The sequence below is a fragment of the Ictalurus punctatus genome, chromosome 6 (assembly GCF_001660625.3).
Source record: "Ictalurus punctatus breed USDA103 chromosome 6, Coco_2.0, whole genome shotgun sequence".
Classification (NCBI taxonomy): domain Eukaryota; kingdom Metazoa; phylum Chordata; class Actinopteri; order Siluriformes; family Ictaluridae; genus Ictalurus; species Ictalurus punctatus.
Genome location: NC_030421.2, coordinates 12,789,875 through 12,809,254, shown reverse-complemented (window position 1 = coordinate 12,809,254; position 19,380 = coordinate 12,789,875). Strand labels below are relative to the sequence as shown.

Here is a 19,380-nt window from a genome sequence, read left to right as displayed (position 1 = left end):
CAGTAATAAGGCTCATGTCACTGTGTAACCTTTATTGAAGATCACAAACAGATATTTTATATTTTTTTGCAGAATGAAGAATTTATAATGTGTCAGACTTTCTTTTTGTAAATATGCTTTTTTTTTGTCTTAGCTGTGGATTTCAGCAGCCCTCAATCACTCAGTCTATTTTAACATTTGTGTTCTATGATTGCAATGTTCAAACGAATGGAAATGCAAGGGCTCATATTGAAGCAGCTAAAACTCAATTTAAAAGCAATTTCCATGTGCTTGTAATTAATTTATACCAATGTGTCTGGGTTATAAAATACATTTTAGATGGAGTACAGACAGAAATATGAAGCCAGGCAGCCAGTATATCATTAACTGCTATATTTGATAAGGCTATTATTTAAAAAAACAAAACCTGTCACTCACAAGACACATCTCACACACCCACAGATTACCAGTAATTCTGTCATTTTAGTGGGATTTTATGTTCACCCTGTATAGGATGAATCCAAGTTTATTTTATTTTATTTTATTTTTATTTATTTATTTATTTAAATATTTAAAGTGTCCTCTTTAAAAATTTAAATGTGAGTTTGGATTTGGAATAACTGCATGACCCTACTCCAATGTATTCATCCTGATTAATCCCATTTGTGTTGGGTAAGAATTAACATCTTACATCAGGGAGGAAGAATATATAAACACAGCACCAGTAGCCTGGTATGAGGTTTTGTCACGTAATGGAGGCACAGACAGAAGCAAATACAGGTATGGCAGTTTAATACAACAACAACAACAACAACAACAACAATAACAACAAGTCCAAAGGATAAGGCAGAAGACAATAATCATGAACAGGTAGAGGTCAGGCAATCAGGCAAACAGCATAAACAGGGCAGGGCGAAGAGTCTAATTCATAAACGTAAAAGTAAAATAAATAAATAAATAAATAAATAAATAAATAAATAAATAAATTAAAAAAAGAGTGTTCAAACAGTCTCTTTTATGTGTAGTGTGATTGTGAGTATAAATGGGAACAGGCGTCTCTGATTAGAACTTCGGAGAAGGTGAACATGTATGTGTATGGGAAGTGTAGTCCTCTTCTACCATGTTTGTAGTTGGTGGTGCATTCTGGGGAATGGAGTTGCTGATTTGGTCTGACATGACAGGCTTGAAATGACAAAACTTTTCAGATTGTAGGTCTTACAATCAAATAAGCAATATAGCAGCACACATTATACTCACATTTAGAAATTCTGGTCATTACACAGTACATATTTTAGAGAGTTAGTTTTACATTTACTTTTGAGACCTGGGCCCAAAAACACACCACACCAAAACTGCTCACATCAGTTGCAGTCCAATGCCATCTCCACGGCTTCCAAGTGTCGATAGGCTGTCCATATGGGGCCATCCTCAGCAACAGTGACTGGCCTCCAAGCGACGAGAACACCAGAAGCAGGTCACCAGGACAGTCCAGGCCGGCCCGGAGAGCAGAACAGTTCAGGCCCACTGCTATCCCATTGCTATCTATTGTAGAGTGTTGGTATCATCCAAAGTCTTTGCAGGCGTTGATGTCATCTGGAATCTTTGTAGAGGCTGCTTCTGAGCTGGAGCTAGCACATTCAATGATTACCTCAGGATGGGCATCCTGAGGTAGGAACAGGAAACAAATGGAGAAGGATTAGCGTGGCTGCAGTTCATTGAATTTCAGGCAGAGATAACCATGTGCAATTGTTTTTGTTTTATCACTGATGATTGTAGTGCAAGGTTATGAGATGTGTTATGTGATTGCTATGTTAAAGAAATTTACAATCATAGCAATTTTGTTTTTAATCTAGATTTAAACTGAGAGAGTGTGTCTGAACCACGAACATTATCAGGAAGGCTATTCCGGAGTTTAGGAGCTAAATGTGAAAACACTCTACCTCCTTTGGTAGACTTTGATATCCTTTGTATTATCACAAGTTTTACGACATTAAAGAGTGTGAAGGATTGTAATGTGATGGGTTAAATATAAAGGAGCTTGGATGTTTAGGGCTTTATAGGTGAGTAGCAGTTGTATAATCAATACAGAGCTTAACAGGTAACCAGTGTAGAGATGATACAATTGGAGTAATGTGTTCATACAGTTACTTTGTTCCAATTAAATGCTTGCAAAATTTTAATACCCCTCGTCATCAGAATCTGGAGATAGGATATAGGCCACTGGGGATATTATGAAAGAAGCGACTTCTGCACAATTTGAACAGTTCAGAGAACAAAAGAAACATAAAGAACCCGATTGACAATTCTGATAAATTAGGATCAGGCGAGAGAGCTTAGCAGAAAACAGAGCATTGTGACATGCATACAGATTTGAAAGCTGTGATAAAAGCCTGTCTTGTTATTGTGCTGTGACAAATTATTTCAATGGCCATAGATCTTGAAGCTGTCTCAGTAGAGTGTGAGCTAAAAACTATAATCATAAACAGTGTTGCCAACTCTTTTCAGAGGAAAGTAGCATGTTCAAAAATAAGTTAGAAGTTAAGATGGTGTCAATTGGACTAATTTGCATATTAATTGATCATGCAATGGTGTGATAATTTGCATATCAAGATATGTTATATGAAGAGGGAAGAATTTTTGAAGACTTTAGAAAAGAGAATATTAATTATATGTTATTCCTTAAAGAAAGAAGAAATCTTTTGTCATGGCCTTACAAACTTATCTACATATTTACTAAATAGAATCTAACTACATATATACAAAATATTATACTTTTTTAAATAATAATTGAGACAAAATGAAGCAGTGGTAGCAAGTACTCAGAAAAGAGACATGAAGAAAATGGCAAAATGAATAGAATAACTCACTTCTATTACTTGATGATCTGTGATTGGTCATTGTGAAAAAAGTTGATCAGTGATTGGTCATTGTGAAACAAGCTTATCAGTGACTGGTCATTACAATGTTAATCAGTGATTTCGTCATTAGAAACATCAGCTTGTGCAATTTAGGATTTACATACTGGTGGAGAGTTGAGTGAACCTGACTGAAAGTTTCAAAAGGTATCTAAAAATCTAGCGACAAAATCATGCTGGCAACAGTGATCATAAATGCACTTTTATAGATAGTATAAAATTGTTCCTCCAGTCCACCTGAGGGTGCTGTTTATGCTGGGAGTCAACAATTGTATCATGGATGTTTTTTGTATAAGAAAAAAACAAATCTCAAGATTAATTGGACAGTACGCTGTTCATGAATGCAGGATTATCCTGCTCGGATGCCTGGCTTCTACACACAATGATTGGGAGACCTCTCAAAGGGACAGTACCTCATAACTGTCACTAGCTCTTCAGGGAATTTAGCTACCTGCTTTTTAGCATGACATGGCAGACACTGCTAATGTTAGAGGGCAGATAAACATCCAAAGTTGATTTAGTTGAGGTCAGAAAGCAAAAAGCAGATCCTTTGATCTTTCTTGGTACAGTAAAATTGCTGTGAAAAAGCACATGTACTGCTGGCTTTGTCTGCTGACAGGCAGTTCCCTTCCCCTATTTTAAAAAACCACCAGGCACCACTGCTCTGAATGATGACTTTTTTTTCTCAAACTACTGTTTGATTGATGTGAATTGTTATGAATTTACAATCACGAGACCTTCTCTGCTGTTCTCTGAATGACAGACAGCACTGATGGGCAATGTTGTACTAGAAACATTAAATATACTTTATATCTGCCCTAATCTGATAAATATATCATAAGAACCTTAGGCAGAAAGTCTACAACTTGAAGATATTGCTGATCCCACAGACTAGGCAGACTTAGCCCTGATTTGGCTTAACAAAAATGTTTGTGTGATGGAATCTGGTCAAGACATCACTTTTCAACATTGCAAACTAGTATTAATAAAGTCAGGTATTGATGTTTTTTTCAAATGTTATTAATGTTTTAAACCAACATGTTTCTACTTATACCATGCACCCAGTGTTCCTGGGAAGGTCTCCAGATTCACAGGTTACTGAAGATGAATGAATGAATGCATATATTCCTACTCAGTAGTAGCCTGAAATTATGTCTCTCCTTATAAGTTTAATATCGACTGTAGCAACTGCGGCATCTCAAGTTGCTCATAGGATTAACTTCATTCATTTTGACAACCACACAAAAGTGAAGCCCCAAGCTTCTGCCTCCATACACTGTCATATATTAGTATGCTAGCACAGTCAGAGTACAAGTATTTTCATATTTATTTGATTACTTGCAAGCTAGCTATTTCTCAACTCACTTTGCAAACGCACACGGTCTATAAAACCGATCCTTTAAGCTCTTCTTGTGAGGTTTGCTTGCAAAATCATTGTTGTTATTTGCCTTTTTTCCCCAAGCATACTCATGCCACAGCAGGAACTGTACACATCTTTATTAATACCTGGAAATCTGCCTGCAGCACTTCCGCTAGCTATCGGGTCTCCTAGGGAAGCAGTAGAACTGCAGACACAGAATACTTGATTTCTGTCAGGTTCCTTGTTGTTTTGTGATTCAGATGGAACAAACAGCCTGCTCCCAGTCAATGCCCTGTACATGCACACACACACGGATGCCACATACTCTTCCTTTTCACTTGTTTTTCAGTTAGAGAAATACTATCACATTATTTTAAAGTTCATCATGGTTCCCTATTATATCATCAGTCTTCTAGGGCAGATTTATTGTAGAGAATGTGTACCCACCATTTAATTCAAGGTGGATTCCAAGAGGGTTTTTAACTAGAATAATCTCATTGTATATTCTTAGGAATTTGCACCAACTAGTATAAAAATTTAAGCATAATTTTAAAGTGTCGTATAATTGCTTTCTGTATGCAAATCATTTGTTTCAACTGTCTCAAGAGTTTTTATTTGACTTTTACTTACATTTCAGATTAGTTACTCCATAATCTATGTACTTTAATGGATGTGACCACAAGTTTATCAACAAAAACAAACCGAATACCTATCACTGCATATTGGTTGCCTATTAGCATGGAGATTTGTTTTTCAGAGTTGCAGGGTGGTCGGCATCCACTTGCATCCTCTTGATTTTTTTCTTGATATACACTCAAGACTGGGATTTTTTTTTCTAATCCTCAATCGTCCAGTTTGGGCAAGTCCACCCATGATAGCCTCAGATTCATAATCCTGACTGACAGAAGTGGAACCTGATGTGGTCTTCTGCTGGTATAGCCACTCCACCTAAAGGTTTGATGTGTTGTGTGTTCTGATACGTTTTTTTCTGCTCATAATTGTTATAAAGAGTGATTATTTCAGTTACTATAGACTTCCTGTCAGTTTATTCTGGTCATTCTCCTCTAATCTTGCTCATCAACAAGGCATTTCCACCTACAGAACTGCCACTCACTTAATGTTTTTTTTTTAATTTTTTTTAATTTTTACAACCATTCAGTGTAAACTCATGAGGCTGTTGTGTGTGAATTCCCAGGAGATCAGCAGTATGTGAAATACTCAAACCAGCCCATCTGGTAGCAACAATAATGCCATGATCAAAATCACAAACATCATTTTTTTTTTCTTCATTCTGATGTTTCATGTGAACATTAACTGAAGCTCTTGTCACATGACACTGGCACATGAACCTGCTGCCACATGACTGGCTGACTGGATAACTGCATAAATGTGCAGGTGTACAGGTGTTCCTATTAAAGTGCATGGTGACTGTACATTCAGGTAAATGAGGTTATCTGAAATTCAAGAAATTACAATTAATATATCCCAAATCAAATTAATATTTGATTCTTTTGACATAGTAGGGTCAAAAGAAAACTAAGCCTTTCACACTACTTAACACAATGAGGTGCACAAAATTTGTTTGCTTAAACCTGTGGAGCCAACCGGTCATCAGCAGGTGTAAAAGGAGTTAACATATAGGTACCGTCTGTCATCTTGGCAGCACCTGTTAGAATGGCAAGAATATTAATGTTATTATTCAAATCTAAACATTATACTATGAGTCAATGAGCATATCATTAAGTGTGCAAGATCAATGAAATATGAATCAGCAAAAATGAGTGTGTCTATGGGGGACAATGCTGCCTGGCAGATCTGTCAGCTCTGGAAATGCTGAGGTTGAGCATAAAGCCAATAACCAGGTCAGGGAGTAGCACACATAAATACAGGGTCAGCTGACACCTGACAATTAACTCATGTCTTTTAGGAAAGTCTCCTGAGACTCTGTTTTTTTATATCAGCATTGGTGTATCTCAGGGCAAATTTCTGTGTGTTTCAGTATATGAAAGCAATTTTTCCATGTTATAAACCCTCACTCACTTTAAGGGTTCAGAACTGTGAGTTGATTCAAGAAAACATTTGGGTTACGCTTGTAACCCTATTCCCTGAGAAGGGAACGAGACGATGCGTTTAGCATAACACTATGGGAGCGCCTCTCGCACACGACCAGCATCTGCAGCTTGTGTAAAATCATGCCTATTTATAGGCCTGCCATGATCAGGTGACGTAGCAATTAAGTGTGCCGCGTGATATAAATATGGCACCTGTGAACCACACCATCAGCCTCTATTATCTGAAGCGAAGACACAATTCACAGGCCTGCCCTGGTATGACAAAGCTATGCAACATCTCGTTCCCTTCTCAGGGAACAGGGTTACATGTGAAACCCAGACGTTCCCTTTCAAAGGGAACTTCGACGTTGTGTTTAGCAGAACACTATGGGAATGAGAATACCCACTCCATCATACCGAGGGTACGGCCTGTTCAAAAAGACTCAAGCCTGAGGGTCACTGCAAGACACTTGAGCCCGGGGTGGAATATCCAGCCTGTAATAACAAATGAATGTGTGTGGCGTAGACCACCCTTCAGCAGCGCACACATCCTGTAAGGATACCCCTTTGGACAAAGCCTTCGCGGAGGCCACCGCCCTAGTGGAATGAGCCCTTATGCCCAGAGGCGTAGCGAGACCGCGTTCCTCATAAGCAATAGAGATTGCTTCCACTATCCAATTAGAAAGGCGCTGCTTTGACACAGCATCACCTCTACTGTCGCCGCCAAAGCTGCTCCAACTTACGCCACTGGCCGGACACAGCAGGTGCATTCTCTCTTATTCCAGTGTGGAGGAGAGCAGAAAGCCTGCAACACCACAGGGTGGGCAGCCGATGTAGGCACTTTAGGAATATAATCCGGCCTAGGGTACAGGAAGGCCTTGGCTAATCCAGAGGCAAAGTCAAGGCAGGAAGGGGCAACAGAGAGAGGTTGTAGATCTCCTACAGCTGTCTAAGACTGCACTCCAGCCCGTGAGGGAGGTGTCTGTCATTACCATCTTGCCCTAAGGAGACACCCCTAGAGTGTGACCCAAGGATAGAAACAGGGGACACCCATTCTCAGAGCACGTAGGCATCACCACGTGAGACTGATTATTCTCAGAGGTTTTGTACTTGGACGAAACCCACAACTTCTCAGCCACCACTGAACGGTTTCCTGTGCAATAGGCCCATAAGAGCCAATAGTCTCCCAAGATCCAGGTTTATCTTGCTCAGTGTTGATAGGATTGACCCTACGCATGTTGGGGATAGAAACATCCTCATCACTAGAATCCTTATAACCCCTAGAAAAGTTGTCCACTGCACTGGGGAAAGCATACTTTTCTGAGTTTTAACCTGAGCCCCAAGATCTTGATGTGGGCGAGAACAACATCTCGATGTTGAACCGCCAGTTCCCTGGATTGTGGTAGAATTAACCAGTCATCCAGGTAGTTTAATACACAGATGCCCTGGAGTTACAGTGGAGCAGGAGTGACATCCATGCACTTTGTGAAGGTTCGAGGGGATAAAGCTAGCGATATTTCTATGTGGAAATATGCACCTTTTAGATCTATCGTCCCAAACCAGTCCTCAAACTGAATCTGTGGAATGATAAGTTTGGGCGTCAGCATCTTGAACCTGTATGTCCGAAGAGTACAGTTCAGATGACGCAGATCTAAAATTGGCCACATACTCCTATTTTTTACAGACCAGGAAATAACAGCTGTAAAAACCTCCCTCCCTCAGGGAGCAGGGTACATGTTCTATGGCTCCTTTGTCCAAGAGGGATCTTACTAATGATCTAACGTCGGGCTCTGGTCTGTGCTGACTACTGTGGTGAGCACACCTCTGAACCGGGGGGGTTGAGCTATAAACTGGACCCAGTAACCCTTTTCTACGGTAGACAGAACCAATGGAGACACATTTGACAGTAGTTTCCATACTGCCAGATGGCCTTTTAGTGACGTTAACTATTCCACATTCTATTGGAGGGAAAGCATCAGATTTTCGTTGCCCTGTGACAGCTCGGTGACCAGAGAACACTGGAAACTTGGGACCGACTTGGCTAGGGAGGCCCTACAGTAGCACTGGGGGCTAACTGCCCTAACAACCTCATGTCCCTCATGTCATGATACTTCCCTCCACGGCCCCTCAGGACGGCTCTTCTTTGCCTGCTAGGCCTTTATGACCATTCTCAGATCAGGCCGCGACTATGGCCGCCTGGTTCCCCTGGCTGTCTGCGGGGGTTGGCGGGCTGCCATACTCGCCTTCTGGGTATCCTTTGCACTAGTGCTGGCCTGGGCTCCACGTGAACTCGAGACAACAGGGAAGGAACTGGCTGAATGCCGCAATATGTCAAGCTCACTCAGCAGGTCTGCTTGGTAGGCCTGCAACACTGTCATTGTCTGCAGTGACCCACAAACAAGACTACTACCTCATAAGCCTTGCCCACCGGTGGCTTTCCCCCTAATTACCTTCCGTTGATGGAGAGAGGTAGCTCGCAAGTGCCTCCTCCACCTTCAGCATAGCTAAATAGCCATGCCATTCATTCCCCACAATGGCCGAATAATCCAACATCGTCGGGTTATAAATATGGCTTTATGCATGGTTTTCCCCCAGAAGCCTGATATTTTGTCATGCACTTCTGGAGGAAAGGGGAGTTTCTGCAGTGTGAGGGATTTAGTTTCACTGAGGAGACAAAGGCTTATCCAGCCTTAGTAATCACTTCAAGCAGCTCATGCTGCTCTGTTTTTAGCACATCCTTCTGGCTCCTCAGAGTCAGAGAGGAATTATTACTATTATTTGTGTGTGTGTGTGTGTGTGTGTGTGTGTGTGTGTGTGTGTGTGTGTGTTTTTCTTCCCCTTTTGGCTTTCCATAGTGGAAGGAGTCGTCGGGACGCGAGGTCCAAAATCCAGCGCAGAGCCGAACCCGGAAGACAGAGCAAGAGATAGAGCAGCGCTCGTCTCCAGCCTCTCTTCCGGATCCATAAGAGATCCCCCGAACCTGAGAGGGCTAGCTGCCTCGGCAGCGGCCGGCCCAGATCCGCGAGGCTCTGAAACCCAACTCACTTCACCTTCCAAGAAGAGCGCGAGTCGTGAGCGGATCTGCTTAAGGTAGGCATTACCATGCGCAGCCTCTCGAGGCTGCCATTGCATGCTCCAACCCTCGACACGTCACCCACAAAGTGTGCACTATTCTCCATAATGAAACGGGAGCAAGTCGTAACACACTTTCTGAAATCTCTCACTCAGATTTTTTTTCTTCTCTTTTTTTTTTTAAAGGAATAGAAAAGTTCTGAGATTTTGAGAAAAGATAGCGAGGAAATGAAACATCTTTTTGTTTCTTTATACAAACAACTGACATGCAGTCTTTCGCTGAAGATAATAAAGGCTGATGGCACGGTTCACAGGTGTCATATTTGTATCACACAACGCGCTTAATTGCCACGTCACCTGATCATGGCAGGCCTATAAATAGGCATGATTTTACACAAGCTTCAGATGCCAGTTGCGTGCGAGAGGCGCTCCCATAGTATTATGCTAAACGCAACATCAAAGTTCCCTTTGAAAGGGAACTTTACGGTGCATGGTGGCCTGCCAGGTGGTGTTTGCAGTGGCGGCTCCTTTATAGTGGAGTGGAGCAGTGTCCAACCATTTCCATCCGCCATAAAGAGCACGTAAGCTACTTTAACCATACTTTTACAGTTACTGGCCTGATTGACTACTGCTACTGTTCTACTCTAGTGAAAATGCAAAATTTTGGACTTAAATTGCAGTACAGCAACAACAGTGGACAAGAGTGAGTAGCTCAGCAACAAGCTAGTCAGCAGACAACTAGCTATTAGGAAAAAGCTAACCAGCTAAAATGAATCATAACACTAATGCTGATGATTACCTTCACAAAACAGTAATTAGTATGGTCAATGTTATAGATTTCCACAAGGAATCCAATATTCAGGTTACAGATTGGCCTCTCCTGCCATCTGCAGATCCACCAACTTCTAACCCCATGGAAGACAGTCATACTTGACTCGAGTAACTGCCGATGACGACAACGATGATGATTTCTGACCTGAATATAAGCATTAACATATGAGCATTCTTACACCTCAGTTCACTTTTATTGTTCTTACATCATTTTGAGTGACCAGGAAGAAACAGGGCTGTGGAGTGATTTCAAAAAGGAATAAAGTATTGAAACAAAAAATATCTGTTTCAAAAGGAACTTAATTTTATTCTGTTCATGTCGATTGTTGCATATGGAACCAGTCTGAGACTGTCAGTTCTGAATTTCTTTATGCTGACACGACAATTGAGAGGTGGTGCATGAAATAAACATCAAACAATAAAGTTCTCCATACCAAACTGGAACTGTTTTAACATAGTGAATGTGTCTGCTGAAAACCTGAGCCAGGAAAATAAACCCAATCTGATTCATGGAGAAAACACTAGTGGGCAAAACAATGATGGACAGCTAGCCAGGATGTAGTGTATGATAAAGTCAGAGCTTGTATTCTGGGACAGGTTTCACCAGTCAACTTGAAATCATGGATAATTTCTAATGACTGAGAGCAATTTAGATGGATTTTTTATTATGAAGTCATAAAAATGAAGTAACCCTGCCCCTTGATCTAACTTTAACCATGCACCTTAACTTTTCATATGAGTTGGCCCATATACAGTGTTATAAATTTTCAATCATAAGACCATGTTGGAACTAGGTTGTGTAATAAAGAGTGCTGCCAAGATCCTCCTGCTTTCATCAGCCAATGATGGTAGTCGAGCCAAAATAAGCTGCCAATTATCCAATCAACTGCAGCCAGACACAGTGGTGACCAAAAAAGCACACATCAAACCAGACAAAACAATATACTACTGTGTATGGCATACAGAAATGTTTTGGCTGACACTTGGGGTTGAAAGCAAAGGATTTGCAACAAAAGTTTTTTGGAAAAAACCAAGAAACTAGCCAGAGAACGAAATGTTGGCACATTGATAAAGAGATGATGTGATAAATTATAATTGAAACAGATTTTTGCAATAAATGATGGCAGTGAGTGTATTGTCTCACCATTGTATGCATGTTTGGATCTTTTCATCATGTCATGTGTTGCTTTCTCTTCAGAATATTCAGCAACTGATGAAAATCCCAAAAGGATTCACATTTTATTTTTCCAACTTTTCAAAAAGTGACATACCTACAGCCGAGAAGATTTCTCTTCCTGTGCCGATTTTGACAGGATGTTTTAAAAAGCTGTCCATATTGAACACATCAGAAGTTTGCTGCTATTTTATAGAAAATAAATCTATTTTTCAGACATCAGTTTTCTAGGTTATGCTGATGCATGTCTGTATACTAGCAGTAAACTAGGAAGGAAAAAAAAAGATCACAACACATTCCAATATTTTGCAGTGTTGATGGCAGTATCTCATCAGTAGCATCACCCCGACTCTAGGAGCAAATACACAAAATACAACAAACAATTCATCCATCTGACTAATATTGATATGTCTTCAAAATTTTATGCTACTAAAATTTGCAGTTTGTTCTATAATGTATTTTCCGTGCTGGGCAACAGTGACTCTGTACTGTGCACATGAATACATGACTACTAGATTCATATGGCTAACTTTAATGTGGGGACTGGAAATTGGGTTTGGAAAACAAAACCAATGTAATGGATTGCAGTTACTCTTGCAAATTTGTCCAGTTGGTCCTGTTGGCGAGTGGAATGGCAGAGCAGAGCCGGGCTTTAATGGGCTGTAAACCCAAGGTCGCTTCCAAGAACTCTCTCAAGCTTCTACTGCAAACTGATCATGCTCTGTTAAGAGGGTGCAGCACACTGTTTCATAGTTCACTAACAGATCTGGGTCAATTTATGTGTCCCCGATACTTGCATTCTTGAGTATTGGATTTGAACCTCGGATGCAAGATCGTATAAGTATGCATTTTGAGAAACGGCTTTGTTTTCCAGATATATGTTGAATCATGTGTCATGTGACATGCACGTCAACTTTACTTTATAAACCACATTTACTAGTGTGGATTCACATTTATAGTATTTTCTCAAAATTAGCAAATTTTTCTATGTTCAAACTCAAAAATCACAGTTTATGGTTTATCAACCTGCATGTTCATGCTCATTCCTGTCCCTATTTAGAAAGATATTAGAGAGGAATTTCTCAACTTGTTGATTATTTCTGGATTCACATTAGATTCTGTACTAAAAATGGCATATATTTATTTTGGTAACAACACGTAGTATTTTGTTATGTAAACAACAACAACAACAATAATAATAATTAAAAAATAAATTCCAACAACTGTTCTGTAAAAGTCTTCTCTGAAGACTGCCTACACAATTTTAATTCTAGCATCATTCAAAAACTAGATTTTTTTTGTTTTGTCATATTTAATAAGATGACTCCTTAGTTTCATGAAATTTATTAAAAAAATTGTGATATCAATTGTTTGACTTAAATTACCTTATTCACCTGTAGTTTCTTAGCTTAATTGGTCAAACAGCAAAATTTGCAGTAAAGCTGTAGGGTTATATATATATATATATATATATATATATATATATATATATATATATATATATATATATATATATATATATACACACATACACACACACAAACAGTAGTACAATACTGGTTGGGTCCAAAAATTCTCTCTCTTTGTTTTTAACCGCTGCTATCTCAGTGTTTTTAATCTCTGATTAACACACATTTCATAAACAACAATGCATATATATATATATATATATATATATATATATATATATATATATATATATATATATATATATATATATATATATATATATATATATATATATACACACACACACACACCCACCAAATACTACTTCTGAACATTTACCAGGTCACTGAGAATGTTAAAATGAAGCAGTTCCTCCATTTTCTGACATCCATTCAGAGGTGAAACAAAGCGAGGACCTACAGAATGGCAGGTTCATATTGTAGGGCTCTTTTCGCACCAACACAATAGCCTGGAACAACTCAATAGTGGACCTTGATATTAACTGACCCAGAGGCCACTAAATGTGTTCATTTTTATCCTCCTCTTATTCTCCCCATTTTTTGAGCTTGGTATCACTCGGGCTGTCAGTGCAAAATGGACAAAGACCATGTTAAACTATGAGGAGCTAAATTAACGGTGGCGAGGTGATTGGCTTTGCTCACCAGACCATGTGAATACAGCTAATGATTTCCACCATTTGAATTAAATAGAGACCTTCCTATCAATGGCTCTGTGCCAAATTCCAAGACAAATGACATTCATGAAGGTGGATTGAAAAATAGAAAAAAAAATGTTTATATCATTTCTGTTATCAGAGCGACAGTGGAAATGGGATTCACAGGGCATGACAGGTGACTTAATCTTGTCTTCGCTTCTTTTGGTGGTGTTGAAATCTTTTTTTTTTTTTTTGACTTTCTTTCTAGAACCAAAAACAAAGAAAAGGAAATTATTTCCATGTGACTGAGTATGATCTTAATTGGCAGACTAGGACACAGACAGCACTGTAAAAGATGACTGTCTTCTGGATATTTCATAAAGAATAAACTTACAATTATATTTGTGAGAGTGTATAATAATAATAATAATATATTATTATTATTATTATTATAATTCCATTATAATCATTATAATTAGTTCCATTATAATCATTCTCATTGAGTATCTGATATTATGATTTATCAATAAATGGTTCTACATCACATCAGTTCAAATACAAGAGTAAATTTGTTATAACCATCACTACAGAGCAATATGCTAAAAGAGAGGTTTTCCTGACAGCTTTATTATCTCATTACACCACATGGGGATTTGAACTACTTCCCCTTTGACCTTCTAAACTTATTAAATCATCTTTAGCTGTAGTGTATTTTTATATTGTAATGCACTTTTACAAGAAAGGTTGCTTCTCTTGGAAAACCAGCAATCTAGTAAGGTACCATACAGCTCCTGGGTCCTGAGCTTGGAGATCTTTCTGTGGGACATTTTATATTTTCCTGTGGGTTCTCTGGTTTCCTCTCACCTCCCAGGAACATGCCAGTAGCTGGACTGGCCTCTATAAATTGCCCCGAGGTGTCCCATTCAGCATGTGTCTCTGCCTCACACCGAGTGTTCCCAGCATAGGCTCTGAATCCACGGCAACCTTGACCAGAATAAAGTGGTTACTGAAGGTGAATGAATGAATGAATCTGTTTAAATGTACCATAATTCTGCTAGGAGGTGTTGGTTGTCACACACATTGGGCCGCCTTCATTGATCTTTGAGTAAAGCTGTGTGTAAATGTTTGCGTAAGCCAAATGGAAATAAAGATTTACTAAAGTTTAACATTGTAAACATTGATTTTCTTCATATTCATGTGTGTATAGTGTACACACAAATGGTAATCATCTGTAAATTAGATGCCACAGATGATTTGTTTTTGTTGACACTACAAAACTCCATAAAAGGACAAGTTCACAGAGTGAAAAGCACAAAACGGCCAAAAAAAGGATTTCTCTGAGGCAGAAGTTGAGATACTTTTGACTTGTGTCTACAAGAATTCAAAAATATATTGTTCAGCAGTGTATCCAGTGGAGTCACAGCATAATCTGTAAAATAATAAAAATGCTTTAACTCATCACAAATTATAAGATTCAAAGCCAATCAGTCAAGGTTTACATCAGTTATTCATCTTATGAGTAAATTTAGGGTGTTTTCACACTTGAGTCCTCTTTAAAAGAACTGAACTCAGACCCCTTGAAGCCAACCAAGTGAAAAAGGATCCAGTTCTCTTCACCTTCACCCTGTCCCTGCAAGATGACTCATAATTTTTTGGTCCACTTAAGCAGTAATGGGGTCTCAGACCTCTTTGTACTGCTGCTTTTTGGGTCCGAGTCCTCTTGCACTGCTGTGCATTGTTGTGGGTACACCAATATTGTGCAGGTAAATTAAATAGGTAAAGCAAGTTTGCAGTGAGCATACCATGATCATCTTCTATGACATCCATTGGGTTTGTGCAGGGGCTTGTACCAAGAATTTTGTCTAAAAAAAATCATAAAGAGGCTACTTGACATCGGCTGACTGTCCACTGGACTGTCCACTTATCTAGTGTTGCCACATATTTCTGGAGTAATTTTTTAACTATAACCGGCACTGCAAGGCAATCTGCTTAAAATCCATTTTACAGTTTTGCTGAAAAGTGAAGAAACACTTTAGAATTTCGGTGGGTGGTTGATAGTTGTTTCTTAATATAGTCCTCCTTCCAAAATGTGGAGAAGTGCAAGCATTTCCTCATATGTCTATAACATCCCTCTTCCAGCAGAAGCAGCCATGTTGAATAGCACAATTTGTACAGATGCCTGTATTATCAGTGAGATTGCTGAGGATGGTACCACTTAAAAACCATAAAGATGGCTTTGGACCTCAATTCATATGAACAGTTATGCTATGATTAGGACTACAATTACTATTATAGCCTTAGCACTGCAATTACCACAAACAGTTTTGCACTCAAGTCTCCATCAGTGAACAGTGGAGAAGTTCAACAAAACAGACTCCAAGTAAAAACTGTAATGAATTTTCCTGGTTACACAACTGCAGTATTTGACCATGTAGTATAACCACAATTCCAAAAAAGTTGTGACGCTTTGTAAAATGCAAATAAAAACAGAATGCAATGATTTTCAAATCTCATAAACCCATATGTTATTCACAATAGAACATAGAAAACATATCAAATGGTTAAACTGAGGAAATGTACCATTTTAAGAAAAAATAAAGTAATTTTGAATTTGATGGCCACAACACATCTCAAAAAAGTTGGGATGGGCAGCAAAAGGCTGGAAAAGTGTTACTAAAAAGAAACAGTTGGAGGTTAATTGGCAACAGGTCAGTAACATGGCTGGGTATAAAAAGAGTATCTTAGAGAGGCAGAGTCTTTCAGACGTAAAGATGGGCAGAGATTCAGCAATCTGCATAAAACTGCATCTACAATTTGTGGAACAATTTCAGATTCCTGTTCCTTAATGTAAAATTACAAAGACTCAACGGATATGAATATCTCATCTACAGTACATAATATCATCAAAAGATTCCAAGAATCTGGAGAAATCTCTGCACAAGGGAGAAAATCAATATCGCATGCTCGTGATCTTCGGGCCCTCAGGCGGCACTGCATTAAAAACTGTTCTGTGGTCAGACGAATCGAAATTTGAAATTCTTTTTGGAAACCCTGGATGCTGCATCCTCTAAAATAAAGAGGACTAAAGAGGAGACAGACCATCCGGCTTTTTATAAGTGCTCAGTTCAAAAGCCTGCATCTCTGATGGTATGGGGGTGCATTAATGCCTATGGAATGGGCAGCTTGTACATCTGGAAAGGGATCATCAGTGCTGTAAGCTATATACAGGTTTTAGAGCAACATATGCTTCCATCCAGATTCCATACCATCTATATTTCTTAGAGACTCTGCCTCTCTAAAATACTCTTTTTATACCAAGCATGTTACTGCCCTGTTACCAATTAACCTAATTAGTTGCAAAATGTTCCTAAAGCTGTTTTTTTAGTAACACCTACTTTTCCAGCCTTTTGTTGCCCCCATCCCAATCTTATTTTTCCGTAAAATGGTACATTTCCTCAATTTAAACATTTGATACGTTTTCTATGTTCTATTGTGAATAACATATGGGTTTATGAGATTTGCAAATCATTGCATTCTGTTTTTATTTACATTTTACACTGCAACCCAACTTTTTTGGAATTGGGGTTGTATTATCACATTTATAGAAAGGATTTATTTATAGTCGCACTATCTGGTGTCACCCAGATGAGGATGGGTCCCCTTTTGAGTCTGGGCCCTCTCAAGGTAATTTAGCGGACTTTTGCCTATATAATTAGTGCGGCAAAAGACGCCCTGGGTTCTCTTACCCTATTCAACTTCAATATCTATGGTTGCAATTCCCCTTGCATGTGTTTTAATGTCATAAACTGTCACTAACTAGATGAATGTTTTTTATATGGTATAATGTGTAAGCTTGTTAACTGAGGTAATACTAAGTGTAGTCAAACACCTTTTCTAATGCATACACTCTATTCTATATTAAATGAATATAAATCTTAATCTGACACATCAACCCTCCACACCCCGTATAGCAATAATGAATTCCCAACAACCAGGTAAAGTTTAAGTATATGTATTAAAACACAATTCTTTGCATGTATATCAACTTAGAAATAAAACATATTCAAAACTTTAACTCAATGTTATACCTTTTTCTGAGGTTTTTAAATCAATACCATTACCAAATCAACAGGTTACATATAACCCCATGTACATGCATAAAACAAGCAGTTTTCAGTTATACCCTTTAACCTATGGGCCCAAAATAATAGCCTACCTAAGCCGGCACACCAGAATTTCTATAAACCCCACACACACCACTGTTCCTGATGCAGGCCTGAATCGTAGCTTGGGGACGTTGAGGCCTTAAAACTGTATTGGCCGCTTCATGCGAATCGCGCAACAAAACCAAACCAATTCACTCACGAGGTTGATGGGGATGTCCGTGCCCAGAGAGGGTCCATGCACCGTCACTGCAGCCCTGCTCACGCGCTCTCGGTGGCGCAGTTGCTCACGCGACGCTGTAGTTCGCGTATCAGTTCAAACAGCAAGCTGTCTTCCTCCGGTTAGTCTCGCAGTCTTGTTCCTCAGAGGCAACTCATTGTTGACGAAGTCAGTTAGCCTAACATAGTCCCAGCTACCGAGTTGCTAACTTTTCAGGCTATACTATTAGCTGAGCTATTCTGACTAATTCGTTTTGAAAATGTCTCTATGTGATACCGACTTCTTCCGCATGCAAAGTAACGGATAGGTTATCGGTCTGACAACCATTAAGTATTACTTAAACACGAAAAGTAGCATTAACCACTTTACAGTTCTCCAGTGTGATCTTCTCCGTATATCGCCTGCAGCCGAAAGAGAGCGTGACTTTTCCTTACGCAGGATTTGCCCCCGCCCCTGACCTCTCACCTTTCCCATTGATTGGCTAACATTTTAACCTAGAAACAAATAATTTTATATCTTTCATATTTTCTATCATTTTCGTAGAACAAAGTAGCAGTCCTTTCCACATGCATTTGTACATACAATTATTCAACATGGAAATACAAAATTCCAAAAATACAGTGTCTGTGTATTTAAATTCGTACAAAACAAAAAGGAAACTTAACCGTGTATTTTCTACAGGGTTCCAGTAATCTTCCTCATAGCATCTCAGGGAGATTTTACTCAGTATGGACAAATTCATACATTAATATATATATATATATATATATATATATATATATATATATATATATATATATATATATATATATATATATTGAATTTAATTGTACGAGAATTCGTGAATGGAAAATTCAACTGACCCCAGAGCTATTTGTGTTCACAATGCATGTTTTTAGCAAACCGCTCTGTTAGCTGAAAGTGAATCGTACTCAGACCACCTCCCAAGATGGGCTCGGTTTGGTTTGCTTTAAAAGGGTCGGAGATCATTTGGAGCATTCACATATATGCCATAAATCCAGCAAACCGTGCTCAGACCCCTGAAAAGGACCAAGTGTGAAAACACCCTTATACACACTCAGGAGCATGAGTAGGATACAAACATTTGTCTGAATTTATGGGACTTTCTTGAATAATAAATATATTTTGTAAACACCAATAAGAACGATTTATGGATAAAACTGCTCATATACAGTTTGATAATTGAGGCCCACTGTTTCTGTTTGTGCAGGTAAAACTAAATAGCTTCCATTACGAATTTATTTGCAAAATGGCTTAGGATACAATTTTTTTTTTTTTTTCCTGAAGGACATAGAAATATTTCTCTGTAACATTTATTTATTTATTTATGTGTTTGTTTATTTATCTTTCTATCTATTTATTTATGAAAATGAATGTTTCTTTTGGGTTGACACCATTTATGGTGCCTATGAACTTTTGCACAGCAGTATATGTAGTACTTTTAAAATGGCCAATAACCTATATATACACAATATACACGGCAGGTGTAA

At 38.7% G+C, this 19,380-nt stretch overlaps 1 long non-coding RNA gene across 3 annotated transcripts; it reads right to left on the bottom strand.

Annotated features, from left to right (window-relative positions):
- Positions 1-754: 754 nt before the first annotated feature.
- Positions 755-18,315, bottom strand: LOC108266849 (uncharacterized). Of its 3 annotated transcripts, none has more exons than XR_008396544.1 (3): positions 17,703-18,315; positions 14,351-14,470; positions 755-1,642 (listed from the first exon to the last, which is right to left on the bottom strand). It is a non-coding gene; the product is annotated as an uncharacterized LOC108266849 (long non-coding RNA). The 3 variants fall into 3 exon arrangements; XR_001812965.3 differs by lacking the exon at positions 755-1,642 and adding an exon at positions 13,108-13,750; XR_008396543.1 differs by lacking the exon at positions 14,351-14,470.
- Positions 18,316-19,380: the final 1,065 nt, after the last annotated feature.